The sequence below is a fragment of the Theropithecus gelada genome, chromosome 6 (assembly GCF_003255815.1).
Source record: "Theropithecus gelada isolate Dixy chromosome 6, Tgel_1.0, whole genome shotgun sequence".
In the NCBI taxonomy this organism is placed as follows: domain Eukaryota; kingdom Metazoa; phylum Chordata; class Mammalia; order Primates; family Cercopithecidae; genus Theropithecus; species Theropithecus gelada.
Genome location: NC_037673.1, coordinates 70346672 through 70373140, shown reverse-complemented (window position 1 = coordinate 70373140; position 26469 = coordinate 70346672). Strand labels below are relative to the sequence as shown.

At 42.3% G+C, this 26469-nt stretch overlaps 1 protein-coding gene across 2 annotated transcripts in view; it reads left to right on the top strand.

Annotated features, from left to right (window-relative positions):
- The first annotated feature begins 19437 nt into the window (after positions 1-19437).
- The window catches only part of FAM169A (family with sequence similarity 169 member A), an 88189-nt gene continuing 81157 nt past the window's right edge, over positions 19438-26469 (top strand). The window contains exon 1 of one of the 2 annotated variants that reach the window (XM_025389123.1): positions 19438-19519. The gene's annotated coding sequence lies outside the window, so the exon portion shown is untranslated. Of the gene's footprint in view, positions 19520-19887; positions 20123-26469 lie in introns of those variants that run through there. The other variant, XM_025389124.1, reaches the window with a different exon arrangement.

Below are 26469 nucleotides of genomic sequence, written 5' to 3'. Positions count from 1 at the left end.
TTTTACAGTTTACTACAAATGTCTTTTAATAGTTCTTCAACTTTATTGTTTAATTTAAAAAAATAGTGGGCCGGGCACGATGGCTCATGCCTGTAATCCCAGCACGTTGGGAGGCCGAGGCGGGTGGATCACAAGGTCAGGAGTTCAATACTAGCCTGGCCAAGATGGTGAAACTCCTTCTCTACTAAAAATACAAAAAAATTAGCCGGGCATGGTGGTGGGCACCTGTAATCCCAGCCACTCGGGAGGCTGAGGCAGAGAATTGCTTGAACCTGGGAGGCGGAGGTTGCAGTGAGCCGAGATTGCGCCACTGCGCTCCAGCCTGGGCGACAGAGCAAGTCTCCTCTCAAAAAAAACAAAAACAAAAACAAAAAAGTTAATCAATGGAAGGCACTAAATTAACAGAGTAAAAGAAAACAAGATAATCTTGATTGACACAGAAAAAAAATTTGACAAAAACCAATATCCTTTAATAACAAAAACACCAAAAAATAAGATAGAAGGGAACTTTCTCGGCCTAATAAAGGGCATCTGTGAAAAACCCACATCCAACATCATACTTAATGATTAAAGACTGAAAGCTTTTCCCCTAAGATCAGGAACAAAACAAGGATGTTTTCTCTCATCATTTCTATTCAACATTGTACTGGATGTTCTAGCCAGGGCAATTAGGCAAGCAAAAGAAATAAAAGCAATCAAGATTGGAAAGGAGAAAGTAAATTTCTATTTGAGGTGTCATGATCTTGTACCTAGAAAACTCTAAAGAATCTGCAAACAAATTATGAGTGCTGATAAACAATTTAATCAATGTTTCCTCTCCATGCCATAGACATACTATGTTTTGTTGTCTCAGTTTCTCACCAGCGATAAAGAGTTTTGATAAAGATAGACCTGTATTGCTTATTTTAAAATTCTTTGGTCCCATTCCTGATTTCCTGGATTGGAATCTCATTACCAATAATGATATGCAATATATAAAAATGTTAACACAAAAGTTGGAAATGGATTAGAAAGAGGCAAGACTGGGTAGTGGAATTATGGGATGGGTGGTTTGTATTTTGTTGATTATATTTTTCTCATTTTCCATGCTTAACATACAGTCCTTTTACACTAAGAAAAATCTTAATAGGTTTTTGGTTAAGAAACTTATGACACATAACACATAATATGCAGTGAATACATTTTTGTTTTGATTTGTTTTTTGAGACAGGGTCTTACTCTGTCACCCAGGCTAGAGTGCAGTGGCACGATCACAGCCCACTGCAGCCTTGACTTCCCGGGCTCAAGCTAACCTCCCACCTCAGCCTCCTGAGCAGCTGGGACCACAGGCATGCACCACCATGCCCGGCTAATGTTTTTTAAATTTTTTTGTAGAGACAGGGTCTCCCTGTGTTGCCCAGGCAGTGAGAGAGAAGACTCAGGTCTCTGCATTTTTGATACTGAAGCTTGAGAACCAGGGCAAACTGGAGAGACCAAGGAAGCCTGCCCCACACTGAAGGCCTGGTTCCACTCCATCCCCACCCCAGCACTAATCCATTCCACTGTAGCATTTTCAGATCAAGGCCAGGATGAAAAATTGAGAGACATTGTGTATTGTTTCAGCCTTGATATAGGGGAAGCAAAAGAGTCCCTTCTCTAAGCCTTGGCAGAACATGCCTTTCCCAGTGGGTTGTGTCTTTGTTTGAGCTGAAAGTTCATCTTTGTTCCTGTCTCTCATTTTGGCTCCTTTCCAATATAAAAGAATCCAAATGCTTTGTTTGATCTTTTTTTAAGTCATCCTTGTCAATTTGGAGTATTCAATTTCACAGGTTTTGTTTTTTTGTTTGATTTTTGTTTTCTGAAGTTGGAGTAAAGTGGTCTTTGCTTTATATATATTTTTTCTCCAACATCGATTGCTTCCATTGATTGCTTCCATATGCAAATTTTTACTTTGAAAGCATTTTTAGTTCCAGCATTATCTACAGTACAGAATTTAGCTGTTAATCAAATTCCTCATTTAGGCAACTAAACTGACAAAAAGAAAGCCAAGCAGTAATGTTGCTACTTTCTGCTTTGCAATATTTTTCCAAATTAGTAAATGAAGCTGGTGGTAGAGGAGTGGGGGAATGGGAGGGGCAGGAAGATGAATGGCGGTAGGCAGTTGGGATGATAATGGCTCTCTACCTTTAGCAAACACTTACAGGTATAAATACTACATATGTTTTGACTAACTGAGTGTATAACAATGCCACCAAAAACCAAAATAATGTACTGAAATTAATTTTCAATCATAATGAGTTATGTCTTGTTATGGGGCCCTATAAAAGATGATCCCACATTATCTTGAATCTGCCTGCCAGTGTCAAACCTAATGCAGTTAGGGTCACATTAGCATAGAACTTTGTTTCGATTAGAAAAGGTACTTCCTCTGGGCAGGCAGATTAGGAAATGGCACCTCTTCCTCCGAGTGATGAAGCCTAAGAGTTAGGACACTTGGCTTAGCATGCAGAACCTGGGCAGGTTTTCAGCCTTTTCTGGTGCTCTCTCTGGTATGTGTGTGACCTTGTGTGAGGCCCTGCTGTGTGTGGAGGCCTCAGAACAAGGACAATATGGCATGTGTTCCCAGGATGTCCCTTCATCCATGAACTGACTCTGTGGGGAGCACGGGGCAAGCATTAAAGTCCAGAGACTAATTTATTCCATGATTAACAGGGCAGAGGCCTTTACCCAGCTGGGCAGGAAAAGGACCTACTCTGCCTGTCTTGGATCTGTCCCTACCCTTTGATCATGGATACCTTAGCTCTTGAGAACTGCATATTTGGCACAAACATCTCCATCTAAACTCCTGCTCTAAGAGACTTGACCAAATGCTGACATGGTTTTAGCATTCTAAGGCCGTGTGCCTGGGATGACCTGGTCCACCTTGAGTTCCAGTCTGGCAAAGCTCAAGGCTGCCAAAAGAATTTACCATTTGTTCCAGCAACACCTGGTCACGGGTCCTTCACATCCCTTTCTCAGAGTATTTATTTGAAAAAACTTCCTTTGTCATAGATGTGTATCTTCTACAGCTCAGGAGTGTCTTTGTCAAGGATCTGAAAGCCCATTCCTTTGAATGTTATGAAGAAGGATAAGGCCTCTGTCTCCCAGACTCTGAGGGAGGGTAGAAACCTAACTTGGGTAATGCCAGTTGGCAGACCCAGATGGCCTAATTACATGGATATTGATCCTATCTCACTTCCCCACTTTTTGTAACATTTCACTTCTGTGACGCTACAGGGGCCAGGCTCACTCCTCTTCCCTACTCCCGCATTTTCTAACACACCTCTGTGTAACTCACAGTTGAACTTAGCTGTTTCCCCTTCCACAGTTAATTACTGAAGAAAATGTCTTTGCTGTCTTCAACTAGTGTCCAGCTTTATCTTTTTTTTTTTTTTTTTTTTTTGAGATGAAGTTTTGCTCTTGTTGCCCAGGCTAGAGTGCAATGGTGTAATCTCAGCTCACTGCAACCTCTGCCTCCCAGGTTCAAGCGATTCTCCTGCCTCAGCCTCCTGCGTAGCTGGGATTATAGGCGTGAGCCACCACGCCCAGCTAATTTTTTATATTTTTAGTAGAAACTGGGTTTCACCATGTTGGCCAGGCTAGTCTTGAACTCCTGACCTCAGGTGATCCACCCACCTTGGCCTGCCAAAGTTCTGGGATTCCAGGCGTGAGCCACTGCAACCGGCCCCAGGTTTATCTTTGACAGTTCTTCTAGCAAGTCCTTAGCCTGCATCTTTCGATAAAGTAATATAACCTGCTATAACTTATGTTATAGCACACATATTGTACCATGTTGGTACCTAGTTTCTCCAAGTATAATATTTGATCACTGGGCTGGGCATGGTGGCTCACACCTGTAATCCCAGCACTTTGGGAGGCTGAAGTGAGAGGATCCCTTGAGCCTAGGAGTTTGAGACTAGCCTGGGCAACACAGGGAGATCCTGTCTCTATAAAAAATAAAAAAATAAAAAATTAGCCGGCCATAGTGGTGCATGCCTGTGGTCCCAGTTGCTCAGGAGGCTGAGGTGGGAGGATAGCTTGAGCTCAGGAGGTCAAGGCTGTAGTGGGCTGTGATCGTGCCCCTGCACTCTAGCCTGGGTGACAGAGTGAGACCCTGTCTCAAAAAAACAAACCAAAACAAAAATTTAATCACTGCATATTATGTGTTATAAGTTTCTTAACCAAAAACCTATTAAGATTTTTCTTAGTGTAAAAGGACTGTATGTTAAGCATGGAAAATGAGAAAAATATAATCAACAAAATACAAACCACCCATCCAATAATTCCACTACCCAGTCTTGCCTCTTTCTAATCCATTTCCAACTTTTGTGTTAACATTTTTATATATTGCATATTATTATGGTCTAAATATTCTGTGAATATATCTGTATGATTAAGCATAATTTTAAAAGCAAAAGTGGGATCATAATTTTTAAACAGATGCCTTTTCTACTTAACATTTTCCCATGTCATTAAATATTCTTCAGAAATGTGATTTAAAGATTATACAACATTCCATTGTATGGATTTACCAACATTTATTTAACAACTCTATTACTGTAGGATTCCCCCTTCCTTTCCCCACTAACAATATTTTCCCATTACAGACAGTATTGAAATAGTCTTGTAAGCAAGTTTTTGGGCTTATCCTTAGTTATTTCTTTGGATGAATTCAGAAGGGAGCATTTAACTCCACTGATGACTCACCTCTGTCTCTTGGCTTCTGTGCTATCACACTCTCCCTTGTCTCTCTGGCCATGCTGTTTCTCCTGCAGGATCTTCTGTGGTCCCTATAAGATTTTGGCTGGACCTGTGTTTCTTCCCCCCATTCTCTCTAAATAAGCTCACTCATTCCAAGGCTTCACTTACCATGCCTATGCTGATATCTCCTGATCTATATACCTTAAGTCTACATATTTCCCCTGAAGTCCTGAAGATCTCACTATTTTAGATGTCCCCACTTGGATGTCTTACAAGCACATAAAAACTCAACATAGACAAAATGGAACTCATAATTTTACTCTCCAAATCATTATCTGCAGTGATTGCTATTTGAGTAAACACCACCATTATTTACCCAGTGGCTCAAGTCAGGAACCTGATAGTCTTGCTTGCCTTCTCTATTATATTGCTTGTTTTGCCAGACCCTATTGATTCTACTTTCCACCTTTGAGCTCTAGAATCTATTTACTTCTCTTCATCCTCACTGTCTCCTCTAGATCAGACTGTCATCTCTTTGCTAATGCAAATGTAGTCCTGTCCTCTGAAATTTAAACTCCTTAAATGGTGATACGGTTTGGCTGTGTCCCCACCCAAATCTCATTTGAATTGTAACTCCCACAATTCCCAAATGTTGTGGGAGAAACCAGGTGGGAAGTGATTAAATTAGTGATTAGGAAACACCTGCACTGTTCTTGTGATAGTGAATGAGTCTCAGGAGATCTGATGGTTTTAAAATTGGGAGTTTCTCTGCACAAGCTCTCTCTTTGCCTGCTGCCATCCATGTAAGACATGACTTGCTCCTCCTTGCCTTCCACCATGATTGTGAGGCCTCCCCAGCCACGTGGAAATGTAAGTCCATTAAACATCTTTCTTTCATAAAATGCCCAGTCCTGGGTATGTCTTTATCAGCAGTGTGAAAACAAACTAATACAAATGGCTTCCCATTACCTTTGGGCCTGGGTCCATACTCCTTACCATGGCTGAACAGGAGTTTTTTAAGAATAACAGGTCCTGCCTATTTCTGCAGCTTTATTTTTTCATACCCAACACTCTACTATAAGCCATTGTTTCATAGGTCAACTTCTTGTTGGCTCTGCCTGTTCCATTGTTACATGACCACATCACAGGATATATCTAGTATGGTGTCTGGCATAACAGACATTTCAAAGGATGTGTTGAGTTAATAAATACATAAATATTGGGTGAGAGAGTGTTAATATATTTTCCAGAAGCTACATGTATACTGATTGAAAAACAGTATAGTTAAGTCTAGAATCTAGTCTCCAAAATCTAGAGTATTTCAGAAGAGTCCAATTCCTGTTCCACAGCCTTGGATTAATTTCTTTACTTCTCTAAGCTTCAGTTTCCTCATGTGTTAAATGAGGATCATAGTATCTACATCAAGCCGATATTGTGGGCATTAAATAAGATAACTTAAGTATGGTATTTAGTATAATGTCTAGCATATAAATGTTTGGTAAATGAAATCCAGCAACAATGGCAATGATGATCATGATACATTGCATCCAGACAGGTGTTCCACTTTCTGCCAAACTGTTACAGCGTATACATGTTCCAATATGCTTTGCAAGTTGCTATTAGTAATTTTTATAAAATGTCCCCTGTTGTCTGCAAAAATATAGGTGAAAATTTTATATTTCTTTTATGAATACCTGTGGGGAAAAGAAAGAGAGATCAGACTGTTACTGTGTCTATATAGAAAGAAGTAGACATAAGAGACTCCATTTTGTTCTGTATTTGAGATGCTGTTAATCTGTAACCCTACCCCCAACCCTGTCCTTGCAAGAGATATGTGCTGTGGTGACTCAAGGTTTAATGGATTTGGGGCTGTGCAGGGTGTGCTTTGTTAAACAAGTGCCTGAAGGCAGTATGCTTGTGAAAAGTCATCACCATTCTCTTAATCTCAAGTACCCAGGGACACATACACTGCGGAAGGTCGGAAGGTCGCAGGGACCTCTGACTAGGAAAGCTAGGTATTGTCCAAGTTTCTCCCCATGTGATAGTCTGAAATATGGCCTCGTGGGAAGGGAAAGACCTGATCGTCCCCCAGCCTGACACCCATGAAGGGTCTGTGACTGAGGAGGATTAGTATAAGAGGAAAGAAGGCCTCTTAGCAGTTGAGATAGAGAAAGGCATCTGTCTCCTGCGCATCCCTGGGCAAGGGAACGTCTAGGTGTAAAACCCAAGATCCTATGTTCTGTTTATGAGATGGGAGAAAACTGCCTTAGGGCTGAGGGTGGGACTTGCTAGCAGCAATGCTGCTCTATGTGCACTAAAAAGGTTTATGGAGATATCAAGGCACAGCACTTTTTCTTAAACTTATGTCACAGAGATCTTTATTCATAGGTCTTACTGCTGACCTTCTCCCTACTACGATCCTATTATCCTGCCACTTCCCTTTTTCCAAGATGGTAAAGATAATGATCAATAAATACTGAGGGAACTCAGAGACCAGTGCTGGCACGGGTCCTCTGTATGCTGAGTGCCTGTCCACTGGGCCCACTTTTTCTTTCTCTATACTTTGTCTCTGTGTCTCATTTCTTTTCTCAAATCTCTCGTTCCACCTAAGGAGAAACACCCACAGGTGTGGAGGGGCAGGCCACCCCTTCAAATAGCAATATGCCTATTATTAAATACCCTTTTTTTGAGAGAGAGAGAGAGAGAGAGTTTCACTCTGTTGATGAGGCTGGAGTGCAGTGGCATGATCTCAGCTCACTGCAACCTCTGCCTACCGGGCACAAGTGATTCTCCTGCCTCAGCCTCCTGAGTATCTGAGATTACAGGTGCCCGCCACCACACCCAGCTAATTTTTGTATTTTTAGCAGAGACGGGGTTTCACCCTGTTGGCTAGGATGGTCTCAAACTCCTGACCTCAAGTGATCTGCCCGACTTGGCCTCCCAAAGTGCTGGATTACAGGTGTGAGTCACCGCACTGAGCCTAGACATTCTTGTATTTGTACATTTTGGCTTTCTTTTAAAAAAATGTTTCAGTGGCATCATTCAGTGACATGCACATAACTTTTCTTTTCTTAAGTATTTCTTTGGATAAGTTTCCAGGAGTGGTATTATAGGAAATTTATCCATATTTTCATTACTTTTGATATGTACGCCAGGTTGCTGCCTATAAAACATGGACTAAATATTTTAATTTTAGAGTCCCTCTCTACATCCTGATTCTTCTACTTGTTTTAACTAAAAATGCAAAATTTAATTACGTTTTTCTGTGTATTTGTTTTTCTTTTTCAAATTTTATTTTAGATTCAGAGGGTATATGTGCAGGTTCATTACATGGGTAAATTGCATGATACTGAAGTATGGGGTACAAATGATTCTGTCACCCAAGTACTGAGTTTTGTACCCAATAGTTAGTTTTTCAATCTTTGCTCCCTCTCTCTCTCCCCCAAGAAGTCCCCAGTTTCTATTGTTGCCATTTGTATGTCCATGAGTACCTAATGGTTAGCTTCCACTTATAAGTGAGAATATGTGGTATTTGGTTTTCTTTTTTTCTTTCCTTATTTTTTTTTGAGACTGAGTCTCGCTCTATCGCCCAGGCTGGAGTGCAGTGGCACAGTCTCGGCTCACTGCAACCTCCACCTCCCAGGTTCAAGCAATTCTCCTGCCTCAGCCTCCCAAGGAGCTGGGATTACAGGAGCCTGCCACCACGCCCAGTTAATTTTTGTATTTTTGGTAGAGACAGGGTTTTACCATATTGGCCAGGCTGGTCTCAAACTCCTGACCTCAAATGATCCGCCCACCTCAGCCTCCCAAAGTGCTGGGATTACAGGCGTGAGCCACCACAGCCGGCCAAAGGATGGTAAATATATATGGTATAGTAAACATACTCTAGAAGTATTCTTTTTTTCTAGCTATATGAAAGTGACAGTGTTTAACTTTGAGAATTAGTTAGGATTGCCTTTGTTGGTAAGTAACAGAGAAGACGAGGTGAGAAGCCTGGAATTGGTGTCGCAGCCATATAACATCACCATTGCCCTAGGTTCCCATGTCTTGGCTCGAGCATATTAATACATGGATTTCATTCTCATGATCAGCTCATGGTTCCAGTGTGGCTGCTCTGCTCCCAGACTTAAGTCTTCCTTCCAGACAGGAAGAAGGGAAAAGTACAAATGCTTGAAAAAAGATAAAGGTATATGCTAATTGAGTCTGCCCTCTTTTACCAGAAAATAAAAGCTTTCTTGGAAGCCATATCTAATAATCTTCTGCTTACATTTTGTTGGCCAAAATGACCATATGGCTATCCCAGCTACTAGAAGAGTCTGAGGGAGGAAAAGAGTTTTAGTGGGGCACATTGCCACCATGAACAAAATTCGGTTTGTCCTAAAGAAAGAAGAGAATGGATATTAATTAAGCAACTTTCAGTACCTACCATGGATGTAAATATGTATGTGATTTTTCATTAATAATATGAAAAATTGCACATTTTATTTCTTTTAAATCCAAACTAAACTTACCAAATTCTCTGCCCTTCTACCACATATTAAGGCAAATCAAGCCGCATAACAAATGCAACTGGGCTTCTCAAACTTATTTCTCTTTTCTTCAGGTTCTTTTTTCACCCTGGGGCACAGTATCACTCAGGAATTTGAAATCTGCAGTCATAGTAGTGTTTGACCAATAAAACTCAGTCAAAACACTGCTTTTAATTCTGAAAGCATTCCTGTGACATGTTTTCTTACATACCAAAGGAAGAAATCAAGCATTCTAGGATAGGTGTCCCTTTTTGTCTTTTAGTGCCTGCAGGGAAGATTGTCTTTCTCCATTGCCACGGCTGATATTATTAGTTAACTAGTTAACGGATTGGCTAATAGTTTCAATCTAGAAATCCCTGGGCTACTTCAGTTATTAAAATGTTCTCCTATGGCTCACGCTTGTAATCCCAGCACTTTGGGAGGCCGAGGTGGGTGGATCATAAGGTCAGGAGTTTGAGACCAGCCTGACCAACATGGTGAAACCCCGTCTCTACTAAAATTACAAAAAATTAGCCGGGCATAGTGGTGCGTGCCTGTAATCCCAGCTACTCAGGAGGCTGAGGCAGGATAATTGCTTGAACCTAAGAGGCGGAGATTGCAGTGAGCAGAGATCACGCTGCTGCACGCCAGCCTGGATGATAGAGTGGGACTCTGTCTCAAAAAAAAAAAAATTCTCCCTGTGATTTTTTGTATTTAAAACATATGATGCATTCCAAATCTACCCATTTATGCCGAGACCAGCTCAGTCGGGGAGACCCTAGCCCAGGGGCGCTAGAAGAATTAAAGACACACACACAGAAATATAGAGGTGTGAAGTGGGAAATCAGGGGTCTCACAGCCTTCAGAGCTGAGAGCTTCGAACAGAGATTTACCCACACGTTTATTGACAGCAAGCCAGTGATAAGCATTGTTTCTATAGATTATAGATTAACTAAAAGTATTCCTTACGGGAAACAAAGGGATGGGCCGAAATAAAGGGGTGGGCTCTGGATAGTTATCTGTAGCAGGAGCATGTCCAGGCACAGGTTGCTCATGCTGTCGTTTGTGGTTTAAGAATGCTTTTAAGCAGTTTTCTGCCCTGGGCGGGCCAGGTGTTCCTTGCCCTCATTCCGGTAAACCCACAACCTTCCAGCGTGGGCGTCACAGCCATCACAAATATGTCACAGTGCTGCAGAAATTTTGTTTATGGCCAGTTTTGGGGCCAGTTTATGGCCAGATTTTGGGGGGGGCCTGTTCCCAACACATTTATGTCTTACTGGAGGATCAAAGATGATGATGAATCTTTCTGAGGAAACGTGTCTTTTCCAGGCACTAAATAAACATTACGAAAACTTGTAATTATGCCCTGGAAGTGGGGGGCGGGACTTGGAGAGCAATTACACTTAAATGATGTAAAAATGAAAAATGTGCTTTTCAAAAACCAACAGATTATAAAATTTTGCTTAGTATATACTAGAGGAAGTTTTTACAAGTTCTATTGCCAACTAAGGGTTTAATTCTTCCTTCCTGTCTGGGAAAATACGAGATCTAAGAAATTATTTAAACTTGAAAGTATAGGATATTTGGTATGTTTTAGGCCTTCAAAAGCAAAATCTATCCATATGGCATAGAATTTTGTCCACGTTTAAGGCAGTATGGAATTCTGGCTAAGGGAGTATGCTCTTGAGCCAACATGCTAGGATTACTATCTGTGTGACCAAGGGCAAATTGCTTAGCTTCTCTGTGTGCCTCAAGGCTCCTCTTAGGTAAACTGGGGGTAACAGTGTATACCTGGAAGGATGGTAAGAGAACTAAGTGAATTAATTTCCATAAAGAAGTCTGTAGAGTGCCTGGCAATTTGTTAGCTGTCAAAAATATCAGTTACGATTTTAGCTATTAAGAATTCCTCTTCCCCAGTGCAACGAAAGAGCTCTTTTCTGGGTCATGTGTATTAGTAACCTCCAAAATCCAGGGTTGTGGCAAGCTTTTTCTACTTAAGATGGTTCCACTCCTCTTTAAACATAGAGGAAAAATGCAATGAGAACGAACTCTTAACATGTTTCCTTTGCTAATAACAAAGTAATAATTAAAGCAAGCATTGCAACAACAAAAACCAAAGCAATAATCCTTTTACTCTAAAAACCATTCAGGCAAAAGCCTCAAAGCGTATTTCAAAATATTGTGGTAAAAATTTTTTCAGCATATACTAATCTGATAAAAGCTCATTTTTTTAGTTGTTGTTCTTTGCCTGTAACAGGACCAGCTGCAGACAAAACCCCTCAGACACCGAGATAGTGAAGGGAGTGGCTTTAATCAGCTGGGAGCATCGGCAGGCTAGCGTCTTAAAATCCGAGCTCGTCAGATGCTCAACTTCTGTCCCTTTTAAGGGCTCACAACTCTAAAGGGGTCCACGTGAGAGGGTCATGATCGATTGAGCAAGCCAGGGGGTATGTGACAGGGGCTGCAAGCACCGGTGGTCAGAGTGAAACAGAACAGAACGGGAAGTTTCACAATGTCTTTCCATAGAATGTCTGGAATCTATAGCTAACAACAGTTGCTAGGTCAGAGGTCCAATTTTTACTACTAGGCTTAGGTCAGGCAGGCCCAGCCCTGGTTTTGGGTCTGGTTCTAGGTGCTGCACTACCTGTCTTTAGGTTCACTTCTCTTTCCTTTTCTGAGTATAAAACAATATGAGAGGGTCTCTCTCTTCCCTCATTTGCCCCCTGTGAGACTCTCACTTTTTATTAGTGGGAGTTCTCACTCTCACTTTCGCTATTTATGTCTTCTTGTGCAATATATTGATAGTGATTCATATAGTACACTTGTGCTGAAGCATTCTGGTGAACGAAGGTAGCGATGAGGCTTTTTATCATTTGAAGAAGTACACGTAACAAACAAGGGAGCAGTAAGCAGGTTCCTATTACTATTATAACCCTTATTATAAGAGTTTTAAATCCTCCTAGTGCTGGGAACTGCCTTCTAAACATAGCTTCAGGATCGAATCCATGCTACACTTGTATGGGTACATGTGCCAGTTTTGTCATATTTCTAACTATGTCTTTAAATACTTGCCTTTGATTATCTATGTGAAGACAGTAATTAGTAAGGTTAAATTTCTTATAGACCTCTCTTTCAGCTGCTAGCAAGTAGTCGAGAGCCAATCTATTTTGATAGATAGCATTTCTTATCTGAGTTTCTTGCCGCATCAGAATAGTCAAGGCTTGACCAGTTTTATTAGCGATGATTTCTAAAACAGCTTGCAACTGTATGATTCGGCTGAGCATGTAAATGGGGGTCTGGTATCCCCATGAGCCGTCTTGTGTCTAAGTGGCAGGCCTATAGTATTGTATAATTTTCTTAGGGGGCTATTCATTATTTTTCAGTTTGTTTATAGCTATGCTTTTCTTTTTGCGGGAAGCATAGACAGGGAAGCCGAGGAGTTCACATGTTTTTTATGGGCAGTAGAAAGAAAGATGGTTTAATAGTGCCAATAACACAACTACCTGTCCACTGGTCAGGCAGCTTAGCGTAGGTTCTATGTCCACATATCCAGCATAGCCCAGTGGGGCCGTCTAGTCCCAGTGGGATTCTGGGTGGGCCTAAATGGTCTGCAATTTTGGAAATTTACTGAATGGATTTTTATCTGTATGGTTTGAACTCCACCATGTATTTGTTTTTGTGGTACTATTATACAGTTTTTGTCCTAGGCAACTAAGTCATTCTATAGAATGAGTGAATTATTTCCTTTTTCTAGCTATGCAATATTGTCCAATAATTGAGACTTTTAGAACCTAGAAATGATCAGGGTGATTCTTTAGGGCCGGGAATTCATCAGGAACTGGGTCAGGAGGCACTAATTCTTGGGCTTCTTATGACCATTGATCTTCTATTATAGTTCTTTCACAAACATAACATTTAGAGACTGAGCTACATACCTTGAATAGAATAGCATTATACAAACAAGTTTCTTTTAGAGTCCTGGTACACTTATAATAACCATAAAATAATAGGACTGTAGCACTCTTTTGTCCTACCTCAGTGACTTGATGTGTATACTGGGAACAGTCCTCAATCTGAGGAAGGTCAGTTGAGGTCCTTACTGTACAAGTCCACATTTTAAGGAAAATGAGTCTCGAGATGAGTTTCCTCATGCTTCCGCTGTGCGTGGACCAGTCAGCTTCCAGGTGTGACTGGAGCAGGGCTTGTCATCTTTTTCAGAGTCACTTTGCAGGGGTTCGTGAAGCTGCTCCCATCCACGTACAGCTCCTAGTCTACTGATGTTTAAGGATGGTTTCAGAGGTTGGACCCACTAGAATAAACTGAGTCTAATACTTCTACACAGTTATGTTTAATTGGGCTCTCTGATACCAGGAGTAAGGTGGCCGGGTTTAGGGTGAGGCAAATTTTAATGGTTATGCAGGGATTTTCACAGAGCAAGCTTTGGTATCTAGTTAGCCTAGCACTCATTAGCTAATGATGTCCTTTGGTATTTATTAAAGTCACCACAGCATGGGGGGACTTTATGTTTACATTTGGCCTAAGAGTTAGCTTATCTGCTTCTTGTGCTAACAGGGCTGTTGCTGCCAGGCCCTTAGATATGGGGGCCAGCTTTTGGAAGCGCTGTCTAGTTGTTTTGAGAGATAGGCCACTGGTCTTGGCCAGGGCCCTACAGTCTGGGTTAAAACTCCAACTGCCATTTTTTTTTGACACATAGAGTGTAAAAAGTTTTGTCAGGTCAGGTAGCCCCAGGGCTAGGGCCGACCTGAGTTTTTCTTTTAAGTCATGAAAAGCTTGTTGCTGTTGGTTGAAATAGATGTAGTTTATCTAATTTATATTTTTATTGACTGTCATCTACCAAAATACTGACTTAAATCCTGTAACTATTTGATTTCAAGCTTTAAATTGATCTGGTATTCCTTGCAGGGCTCCAATTGCATCTAAATAGATGTGAGAGTCGAAAGACCCATAAGGAGCTTCTCTCGCTTTACTATGTCTTATTTTTTTTCTTCCTCTGGTTGATGAAATGCCAGGGTGAAAGGGATAGCCAAATGGACTAAAGCACAAGTGCCACTCTAGTTATTCGGCAGAGTGCTCAGTAAAGGTCCACCACAATACCACCACACATCCGCTCAGGGATGAACAAGGGCTGACAGATTGATAAGCTCTTGAAAATTCTTAAGCTCACTGCATCCCTTCAGGTCTCCAAGGAATGCTAAGTTTCCTCCCTCTTGTGAGAGACACGAAGTGAACTTAGTGTTGGGACATGGAAGCTGGATGGCCCTCGGGGGCTGACCTGCGGGGTGCTGGACTTTGGGATATAGCAGAGAGGGAGCTTGGCATGACTTATTACTCCAGGCTGTAGAATCCTGGAAAAGAGCTACCATGGAACCCATGCTTAGTCAACTGGAGGACCGTCTTAGTGCAAAGGGGATAATCTGGGCCTCTGGCCTGCCATGTGCACAAGCATAATAATTGCTTTTGTTGAACGTGCAGATGGAATATTTGATCCATTTCAACCAGGCATTTGCATATTGATATGTCTTTTTTTTTTTATTATTATTATACTTTAAGTTCTAGGGTACATGTGCACAACGTGCAGGTTTGTTACATATGTATACATGTGCCATGATGGTGTGCTGCACCCATTAACTCGTCATTTACATTCGGTATATCTCCTAATTCTATCCCTCGCCCATCCCTTCTCCTCACAATAGGCTCCGGTATGCTGTCTTAATTACCAAACTTTGTTTTAAGTTTTTAACTTCTATGATCCTCTAGTAAAATGAAAGTTTCCTTTAGCACCTATTTTTATTAGTTTTTAGACCAAAGAAAGTTAAACACCATTTTGTATTTAATAATGCTTCTTGTATGATTTTTATACTAGATAAGCTAAATTTTACCTTTATATTAGTGTGTTATTAATGTTAAACTTAATTTTAATAAAATCTTATAGACATATTTATCTAATTTTTAATGTTTGACCATAAGGTAAGATTTTATAGACTCTTTTTAACCTTTTATAATTTTTGTTAAAGAGCAGGTTGGTGCTTTAAGAAAAACCTGTTGCGTTTTTACTTTAATGTCCAGTTCACAGAAAAACTGGATGATACCTTTTTAACTTTAGCTAATATGCTTACACACAGAATTTTCCTTACAATTAACCTTTTAAAACTTGCTTAAACTTTCAAAACAATAATTTTTTTTAACCTTTTAGTGTAGGTAAAAATCCATATTCTTATGCCTCCTTATAATCTTTTTACCAAAGGTATATTTTACTTTTCTTACACATCTTGCACATAAACTGTTTCTTCAATAGTACTCAGGAGACCTTATTACTTTTAAATTATACAACATTTTTTGCATAAATTTTTTATGACTTTTTTCCTTTCACGACTTTTGCAGACAATTCTTCAACATGTCTCAACTTTCTGACTTATTACAAACATTTCTTTCTTTAAACAACCAGTTAATTTATTTCAGGACAAGAATTTACCATATAACACTCTTATTACATAAGTTCTGCCTCTCCCCCCTTTTTTTTCCTTTTTTTCCTTTTTTTTTTTTTTTTTTGAAGAAAACCTTTCCTTTTTTTTTTTTTTTTATAAAGCGAACTTTCTTTATATCTGTGGACTAGACTGTCTAAGGCCACAAGATTAGAAGTTACTGTAATACATGTTACACTGTTAACTTTTAGCAAACTTTACTTTGTTGAAAACCTTGTAAGTTTGGTATTTCAATTATCCTTTCTTATTAATAAGACGTTGTTTAAATTAACTTAGAATTGGTATAGACGGCTTTTAAAGGAATAGGGTACACTGTTTTTTTCTTAACTATTTGTATATTTCTTTCTTTCTCTTTTTCTTTCTCTCTTTGACTTTCTGTCTCTCTCTCTCTGACTTTCCTTTTGCCTTTGTCTCTTTCTCTTTCTGCCTCTCTGTCTCTCTCTCTCTTTTCTTGACTCCTTCTTTGTCTCTCTGTCTCTTCCTCTCTGTCTTTTCCTCTCTCTCTCTCTGCTGGTCTTTCCTTGCCTCTGCCAGCTGCTTATGCTGCTGTTCTCTTAACTACTGCGGCGGGGAAGGGGGTCTAAAATCAGCTGTAACTGTCTATGTACAGAAACTTGTCTGGGTGCTTTGGCTTACAGGTTACCTTGTGCCATACCTTTGAAAGAAGGGACCGGTCTAGGCTTCCTTCTGATGGTCAATCCACCTCTCATGCTGGCCAGTCTATTTCACACAAAGTTCTAAGTTTTCCTGGTGTCATAGTAACACCGTAATCTTCCTTAAATCCTTTCTTGAAATTTTTCAACATAGTTCCTAGTGGGGTGGGCTTACTTTGTGCCTGACCCATGTCTCCTTGAGACAAAACACCCCCCACACACACACTACAAAACACAGAATGGGTAAAAAGGGCACACACACTGTTACAGTTTACATCAAACCAGAATCAAAACCAAAATCAGAGTATCAAGAAATCCAAGCCAGGTCAAAACCAAAACCAAAGTATCAAGCAACCCAAGTCAAGTCAAAAACAAAAACCAAAGTGTCGGTAAAGGCACACCATGGGTGATCAGGCCACGCTTCCACTCAAATGGAGTAGGCAAGTTCCCAAGACCAGTCCTGTCAAGCAATTCAAACCAAGTCAAAACCAAAACCAAAGTGCTGATAAAGGCACGCCATGGGTGATCAGGCCACGCTTCCACTCGAGTGGGCAAGTTCCAAAGACCAGTCCTGTCAAACAATTCAAACCAAGTCAAAACCAAAACCAAAATCCCGATAAAGGCACGCCATGGTTGATCAGGCCACACTTCCACTCAAATGGAGTGGGCAAGTTCCAAAGACTAGTCTTACCAAGTTTCAGAAGTCCAGACTCCAAGTGCCAGTTCCTTCCTGGTGTTCAGCCACTGCATTGATCCTCCACGGGGGCCTGCCACACACTGCTCTGGCGAGGCGTCCCACCGGGGCAAATGCCTACCTGGGAGCGCTCTCAGGATCTGCGTCGCTCCGGCTGGTTGGAGTCCCCGGCAGGGATGTTCCACAGGGCAGGCTTAAGCCGCCTAAGGAGCTGCCTTGACCATCCGTTAATCACCTCGATTCCCAGTCAGGGAACCAAGAAATGTAGCGAGATGAGCCGCAGACAAAACCCCTCAGACACCGATAGTGAAGGGAGTGGCTTTAATCAGCTGGGAGCATCGGCAGGCTAGCGTCTTAAAATCTGAGCTTGTCAGGTGCTCAACTTCTGTCCCTTTTAAGGGCTCACAACTCTAAGGGTGTCTGCGAGAGAGGGTCGTGATCGATTGAGCAAGCCAGGGGGTACATCACGGAGGATGCGAGCACCAGTGGTCAGTGTGAAACAGAACAGAACGGGAGGTTTCACAATGTCTTTCCATACAATGTATGGAATCTATAGGTAACAACAGTTGCTAGGTCAGGGGTCGAATTTTAACTACTAGGCTTAGGTCAGGCAGGCCGAGGCCTGGTTTTGGGTCTGGTTCCTAGGTGCCAGGCTACCTGCCTTTAGTTTCTCTTGTCTTTCCTTTTCTGAGTATAAAACAATATAAAACAATATGAGAGGGTCTCTCTCTTCCCTCATACCCACTAACATAAGCAAAACTTATCTCAGCCAAAGAGAGAAGTCAATGGTGATTTAAAAAGAAAAAAACAAAAACTCTCAAAAATAGTGTCATGTTGCAAGTAGGGAAAAGAGAATCAGGCTGGGCGTGGTGGCTCACACCTGTAATCCTAGCACTTTGGTAGGCCTAGGCAGGCAGATCACTTGAGCTCAGGAGTTCAGGACCAGCCTGGGCAGCATGGCGAAACTCCGTCTCTACAAAATTTAGTGGTATGCGTTGGTGTGCACCTGTAGTCCCAGCTACTCCGGAGGCTGACGCCAGAGAATAGCTTGAGCTTGGGAAGCGGAGGTTGCAGAAATTGCAGGTTGTAGAGGTGGAAGTTGTAGAGACCGCGCCATTGCATTCCAGCCTGCCTAGGCTGTGGGAGTGAAACCCTGTCTCAAATTAAAAAAAAAAAAAAAATTGGACTTTTTTTTTTTTATAGGGCTGGGTGAATGTAGTTCTGTCTCCTACCAGAGTAGCCAGACATTTGGGAGCCAGGCCTCCCTGATTCAGGCACAAATACCCGCACACTTCTTAGACAATAGCTAAGAGTTAATCATACCCAGGCATTTCAAATATTATAAACAAGTTGTACTGGTTAGCTTTACAGTAAGGCCTGAGGCTTCAACATCTGTAGGGTATAGTCTGGTAGCCAAAAAAAGCTTCCCCAAATGGCAATTGTTTGGGATTACCCTGGGGACTCCTACTTACATATAGCTGTAGAAATGTAAATACAAGTCATATAATTTCATCCATCACTGGCTATAGGTAGAACCCAACTATCCAAAATTTCTGCTCTATTAAATCTAATTCATTACGTTTCATTAAAATGGTAAATGATGTGTAATAGTCAAGATTTTGGCTAATTAAATATTATACAAATGAAACAATAGATTCTTACATGGCAGAAAAGCCTATTTTTTTTTTTTTAAATCAGGGTCAAATATATCTGTATCAACAAGTATTCTTTGAAGTATTTTTTGATCTTGCTAATTTTGCTAATCATTAGGAAACTCGTGAAAGTTGGTATTGTGATTGTTAAATATTTCCCAGGAATGAAAGAAGCAATTTCCCACTTTTCTGGATGAGCTGAACATAATGCTACGGTTCTTGCATAATGAGTAAAAGAAAGTCTTGACATTAATACATACAATATTGTTTCTCAATACATTTATTAAATACATTAGACTACAATATGCATTACCTTAAAGTCAATATATCATGTTTTAAATGCAGGAGGGCTAATTTTTTCAGTAGGAATGTGTAATTAGCAAAGGCGCAAGAGGCCATATGACAGTAGAATAGCGCTGGCAGAGGCAGGGGAGGAAAGCCGGATGGAACCCTGCTATCTTTCTGGGTCAGGGTTAGTCTGTACCGGTTAAACGGTGAAAGAGAAAAGGTCAGCGCAGGAATTTGGTATTTTCCTGACATCTCCAGATGCAAGTCCGGACTCTAGGACTTCTCTAGACTGTGAAAGCAGACCACGATTCTTCCTTGCACGCACCTAAGTGGCAGTAGGTTTAGGATGAAGGTGGCGGGGCGGAGGCCGGCGGTCCTCACCCGTGCCCTCTGCACCCCTGTCCCGAGGTCGGGATGGCCGCGCCCACTCTGGGTAAATTTCAGGAGGGCCTGCGCTGGGCTGGAGAGCTCCGCCTGGATAAGCGAACAGAATCCTGCGAAGGTCGGCATTAAAGGAATACGCAAAATCAGCGTTGTAGCCCCCGCGGCTTAACCGCATCTATTTTTATATCTAAGCCAAGGTGACTCTTTAATACCAGGCCATCGCCCTGAGCTGGGCGTCGCGCTGCCGGGTGACGGCGGCCGGGGCGGGGAGAGGGGGCGCGGGTGGCTAGGCGGGGGCCGCGTGGCACCCCCGGGCTGGCCAAGGCCGCACCTGCCGGCCGGCGCTTGAGAGCCTGGGCTGGAGGGAGGCAGGGCGGCGTCGCCGGCTCTGAGGAGGGGCCGCTCCGCGCGGGCGGGTGGGGGGATTCGCCGGGGGCGCGGGCGCGGAGCGGAAGCGAAGGCTGGAGGCGCTGCGGCGCTAGTGCGTCACGTCGTCGGAGGGCACGGTGGGCCGCGGCCGACCCGCGACGAGGAGCCGGGCGTCCGGGGCGAGCGGGAGGCGGCCGCACCAGTCCTGGCAGCCGCACCAACCCTGGCAGGCGCGAGCGGTGCGGCCCGGGACCGGCCGGAGGTCGCCAGCGAGCAGCCGCCGGCTCCATTCATTCGCGCGGCTCCGCCTCCTTTCCCGGGCTCTTCCAGCGGCTCCCGGGGCGCGTCTGAGGTGAGTGCGCTCCCTATCCCCGGCGCGGACGTGGGGTGAGGCCGAGGCGGTCGCGCCAGGCCCTCGCCCCCGCCGGCGCCAGTCCCACGGACACCGAGCGGCGACGCGGGACACCAGCTGTGAATGGCCCCTTGGGGCTGGGCCTGGCGCAGACCAGTGCGGGCCGCCTGGATCCGGGGCTCGCGTCCAGCTGGCGGCGGTCTGCGGGAATCCTGTAGGGCGTGTGGCGCCCCCAGGTGCGCTGGCCTCCGCCTCGGCGCCACCATTTTGTGTGAGGGAATGCTGGTCTTCTCCCCTCGCCTCTGCCGCGGGCCAGTTCGCAGCTGCGGCTGGCCGCCCCCTCCCCTCGTCCTCTCCCCACCTGGATGCTTGGCGTGCGCGCTGATTGCTTTGGCTTGGGGAGACGCGGACTCGGGGAGGTGTGGAACTTCAGCGTTTAGACTCGGTTCACGCGACCAGGTGGCCTCCAGAGATGCTCTGACCGTCTTCCCTTACCTGTAACTACTTTTGGAATAGATACTGTATGATTCTCTTTCCTCTAGAATGCAGGTCGTTGCAGTTTTGTCCTAATTGTGTTCTCAGCTCTCCATTATGCCATTTTTCAAGAGGCCTATGCCTTAGGAGGTAAAGCCTTGAACCCTGGGTGGTTTATGGCTCGGGGGTCTGGATTACACTGACTCCCATGACTGTCCTTGGGGAGAAAGGATGAAGCATTTCACTGGCTTTTCAGCGTCTGGGAAGCGGCGTGGGTATCGTATCGGGGTGGATTCGAAAATAACCACCTGATGCAGGTCACCTTTCCCCGCTGGGAGAGCAGTTCTTAACGTAAATTAAAACGGTGTGTACGGATTTTTTGTGGAGTTGGAACTGGAGGGACATATTTCTAAAACATTTCCAGAAGGGAAACTTTTCATTGTGATTCTCAGAGAACTGTGACACAGTTTGTCATTTTCAAGGTTCCTGAGAATTTGGGAAATATTTTAATTCGTTGGCTCCTCGCGAATTACTCTACTTACGAACTGAGCAGATTATACCCAAGCCATTTGTATTTTGTCATTGCATCACAGACAGGGATTACAATCGGGAATGCTGGCTGTTGCATAATGAACACATTTGGGCCCTGGAGGGAATTCACCGAAGTGGATCTGGGTTTGGTGTGCCATGCGATTTTATTTTTTACACAGGATGTACAGATAATCTTTGCAAACTACGTCCCTTATCCTACTATGAAGTGTTGACAAGAGGAAAGATTTTTAGTGACTAGTATGGACCAGACTAAATTTTTTAGTATTTTAGTTTTGCTTGTTTTGGAGGAAAGGCAAGGAATGAGAAGGCGAGAGGCACCTGGGAAAAGTCCGTTTGTCCTAACACTCGAAGCGCAAACAAAGATAAAACATGATCATCATAGTGGACTTTTCTCCTTAAATTAATGATAAGGATCTGTTTGGGGAACTTAGAAATAGCTTACGTGAATAGCAACGTTGACCTTCCACATGAATGACCATAAATTAAGATGTCTTACCTGTGGATTTTAGGTTCTAAAAGGCTTCAAATTAGTCTGACCTTTGAGATAGTATTCAAGTCATTACAAATGCTATCATTTATTTAATAAAGATGGAATATATATCCAACAAAGGATTTTGATTTGGAGAAAACTAATTAAGTGCTTTTGAGGAAAGATTTCCATGTCACCCTCCTTATTAAATTAAACTTTTCATTTTCTGTTTTGTTGAAAACTCCCACTAATTTTGTCTTCAAACAAGTGATTCCATATCGTGTACCATCTCTGGCAGAAATATCATGCTTCCCATTAAAGCTATGTTTGTTCTATAGGGAGAATTATGGAGGCAAGAAGAACCTTAGACATTTAGAGATGAGTCTTGGTTTAGGGAATTTAAGTAAGCAAAGCTTGCCTGCTAGGGATTGCGGGTGACCTGTCTGGACCTATCCTAGGCCTATGGGGGATGAGATTTTTTTTTTTTTTTTTCTAGCAAATAACAGCGCTGAGTCAAACACAACTCTTACACTTTTACATTGATTCTGTTATTATAAAAGTCAGAGAAGTTCACTGAATTGGTAAGATTGTATTTAATTGACTCCAGTTTGGAAGTGATCTTGGTGTGCTTTTTGCCTTTGAAGTTGCTTGAGATTTTGAACATTATTTTACCAATGGTTGAGAAATTGAAAACAAAAACCTAATATTTTTCTCTATTAGCTCCTGCCTAAATACTCCGTTTTAAGCCTTAAGCATATTATGTTCAGTCGTCTGCCTAAAAATTCAGTAAGATTTACTTTTTAAAGGTAAGTACAACATAAGAGAGTTGAGTATTCATGTAGAGGTTCCAACAGTATCTGTCTAGCTCACGCCTGTAATCCCAGCACTTTGGGAGGCCGAGGCGGGCGGATCACGAGGTCAGGAGATCGAGACCATCCTGGCTAATAGGGTGAAACCCCGTCTCTACTAAAAATACAAAAAATTAGCCGGGCGTGGTGGTGCGCGCCTGTAGTCCCAGCTACTCGGGAGGCTGAGGCAGGAGAATGGCGTGAACCCGGAAGGCGGAGCTTGCAGTGAACCAAGATCCCGCCACTGCACTCCAGCCTGGGCGACAAAGCGAGACTCCGTCTCAAAAAAAAAAAACAAAAAAACCCAAAAAACAGTATCTGTCAAGGATTCTGTATAAAGGATTGTTGGTTGGGTAGGAAGTTAAAACTTGTATGTTCCTTCCCCTGAGATTTTGTGATTCTAAGTGGAAAAAAGGAATTGTGTGATTATCGTATTTAAGATGATAGTCTTCTCCCATGCCATTATTTTTTGTATATTTAGCCCTGAAATTTAAGTTCTAAATTTGCTGTGCCTCAGCGGTAGTAGGAATATTTCACAATTGTTTCAGTGATAACAATAAAATCACCAAGGTAGAATTATTAAGGAAAAGGTGTGATGATTTAAAGATAGTGAAGGAAAAACTAGTAATTTATCAGATATCCTAGAATACTTATTAGACTCTTGGAGTTTTAGAGTTGGTATATGATACCTTAACGTTTACGTGCTCTGTATAGGGGACTACTCATCTATGCTAGCCTGTTTTTTAGGCTAGAATTGTGACTTGCCTAGATTCCTTCCACCCCCACATGTGTTCTTTTTTTTTTTTAAGAATACAGTTTTGGTTACTAATTGTTCCAGTGAAATGCTAGTTTTAGGCTAAACAAAGGTAGGTTTCATTTATTCCACAAACATTGAGTGTCTGTTGTGTGTTGTAGGGCACAAACAGGCCCTACTGTCATGGAGTCTATAGTTTAGTGAAGTATTGTGGATTACAATGTTAACAATTCCTTAAGGTCTAACTATACAAAGGTTTTTGAAAATACAAGTTGGGAACAAATTTAGCAAATTGCATATTTCAAAAAGTGCCAAGTTGCATGTTGTCACACTTTATTTGTAACTTCTCAGGTATAGAATTAGTTTAATTTGGAAAATTCATTCCAGTAGTCCTTGTAATGTGTACTGTTAGGCTGGGTACAAAAACATGAATGTGCAAAGTAATCTAGAAATTCAGTGTTAAAGATGAGACAAACATTAAGGAGATAATCCTGTCCTGTGAGTGAACTGAACAAAGTAATATGGGGCTTGCAGAGGAGGGCTGCGTTAATTCTGTCTGACTGACTCTGGAAGGGCTTTACAGAGGCGGTGACAGTTGAACTTGGTCTTGAACAATGGATGAGTGAGAACTTGTCAGAAGTTTTTGGGGATGTAGGATACGATGAGAGACAGTCCCAGCAAATGCTAAAGCGTAGAGTTATAACCGGTCCTGTTCTGAAAACAGGGAAGTCAGTTGATCTGGCCCAGGTCCCATGGTGGTTGGGGCCTGATTGTGAATGGATGTGTATGAGTTTTGCTCCATGGTGATGGGGAACCAATAATGGGTTTTCGAAGAAAGGAATGAACAGAATGGGGTTCTCTCTCTCTCTTTTTAGGAAGATCATTCCAATAGCAGTTTAAACACTGGATTGGAGTGGAGAAAAGATACGAGCCTTTATGATAATCTTGGCAAAGCCTTGAAGCAAAGCTGTGGCTGTGGAGGTGACAGAGGAGGGGCTAGAGTTGAGACACATCTGCTGAAGTAGAAAGGCAGTATTTGAGGTCGAAGGAGATGTGCTTCGGTGTCACACAGACTGGATTTAAGTCAGGGCACCAGGACTCTGCTGCCATGGTTGTGTAAATGAGGGATAGTTACTTAGGCTTGGCTTCTTTAGCTGTAAAATGAGTATGAGACATACTTTGCAAGCTTATTGAAATGGCCAGAAGTAGTGTATAAAGCTCATTGACTGACATGTGATATGCGCATAATGATAGTATCACCCAATTTTGTTAATGATGACAATGAAGAGTTGTGTTAAGGGAAAAGAATGACTGAGTGGAGGATGACTTCAACAGGTTTTAGCATACAACTGGGTAGGTGGTTGCTTTGTTAGTATAGAATGTGAGGAGAGGAAGAAGAGAGGATTGTAGAGGGAGAGAAGGTAACATTTTTTTTCTTTTGGAAGATGGAGTCCCTTTTTTTGTTTTTTGTTTTCTTTTTTTGGAAGATGGAGTCTCGCTCTGTTGCCCAGGTTAGAGTGCAGTGGTGCAATCTTGGCTCACTGCAACTTCTGTCTCCTAGGTTCAAGTGATTCTCCTTCCTCAGCCTCCTAAGTAGCTGGGATTACAGGTGTCCACCACCATGCCTGGCTGATTTTTGTATTTTTAGTAGAAACAGCATTTTACCATGTTGTCCAGGCTGGTCTTGAACTCCTGACCTCAAGTGATCTGCCAGCCTTGGCCTCCCAAAGTGCTGGGAGCCACCATGCCTGGTCAACTTTGGATATACTTTATTTAGGTTTGGGTTTCCTGAGGGAGAATCCAGGTAGAGGTATTGCGTGAACTGTTGCAAATATGAATCAGAGATCTAGGCAGATGATAGATAGTTGGGAGCTACCAGTGTATATATTTGGTAAATGGAGCCTCTAGACGGGATAAGATTTCTAAGTAAGAGCAAGTGGAATAACTGAGGCTTATAGTTAGGTGAAATATTGTGAATTAAAATGTTAAAAGGTTCCTTAAGTCCAAATGCACACAATTTTTGAAAATATGAATTGGAAACAAATCCATTTATTAGACTGTTTTTATTTTTGAAATGGAGCCTCACTCTGTCACCTAGGATGGAGTGAGTGGTACAATCTTGGCTCACCACAACCTCTGCCTCCGGGTTCAAGTGATTTTTAGTAGAGATGGGGTTTCACCCTGTTAGCCAGGATGGTGTCGATCTCCTGACCTCGTGATCCGCCCGCCTCGGCCTCCCAAAGTGCTGGGATTACAGGTGTGAGCCACTGGCCCTCGGCCTTATTTAGAAATCTTATTCTGTCTAGTGGTTCCATTTACCAAATATACACACTGGTAGCTCCCATATCTGTATTATCTGCCTAGATCCCTCTCCAGAAAGTCGGATTGTCCTGAGTGTCAAGGAAAGACAGAAACTTTTAAGTGACAGAAGGTGGTCAGTTTGGTGTAGTCTGTCATAAGGTCAAGAGAAGTAAGAATGAAAATAATCAGTTGAATTTGGAACTTGGAGGGTTATTGTAGATCTTATGAGTAGTAGCATTAATATAGTGATAAGGACAGAAGCCAATTTATTAATTCATAGAAGTGGAGAAAAAGTCAGTGAGTTTGACTTACTGTTATACAATGAAAGATAAAGTACTAAACCATACTAATAAAAGAATTTTGTAGTCTGAAAGCTTTTATACATGTATACCAGTGCTTTCAAGTTTGGATTGACTTGTGATGTACCTAATTAATTTATTCTGAGACTTCCATCAACAGTAGTTGCTACTCAGTGCAGTTCTACAGTTTAAGCCCATAGGCATAGGCTTGGATCCTGACTTTGCTGTTTCTAGCTGCCTGACTTTTATTAAGATACCGAATCCCTCCTGGCCTCAGTTTCCTCATCTGTAAGAGTGGTTATTACAGAATTCATCTCAAAATGTTGTTGACAGAATTACCTAAATGTGCTAATGTATTAATGGTGAGCTACTAATATTATTATCAGCGGAATTAGGATAGCTTTTAGTATCTAGTTCAGTGATCCTCATCTTCTTATCTTTTCTCCCTTTTATTATCTCTCTACACCCACCCCATGTACCATGTATGACACTTCATTGAGGTTCTCTTCTTTTCTAATAATGATGGGGTGTCGCCTTGTTGCCCAGGCTGGTCTTGATCTCCTGGCCTTAAGCAGTCCTTTCACCTCAGCTTCCCAAAGTGCTGGGATTATAGGCATGAGCTACCATGCTCAGCTGAGGTACATTTCAAA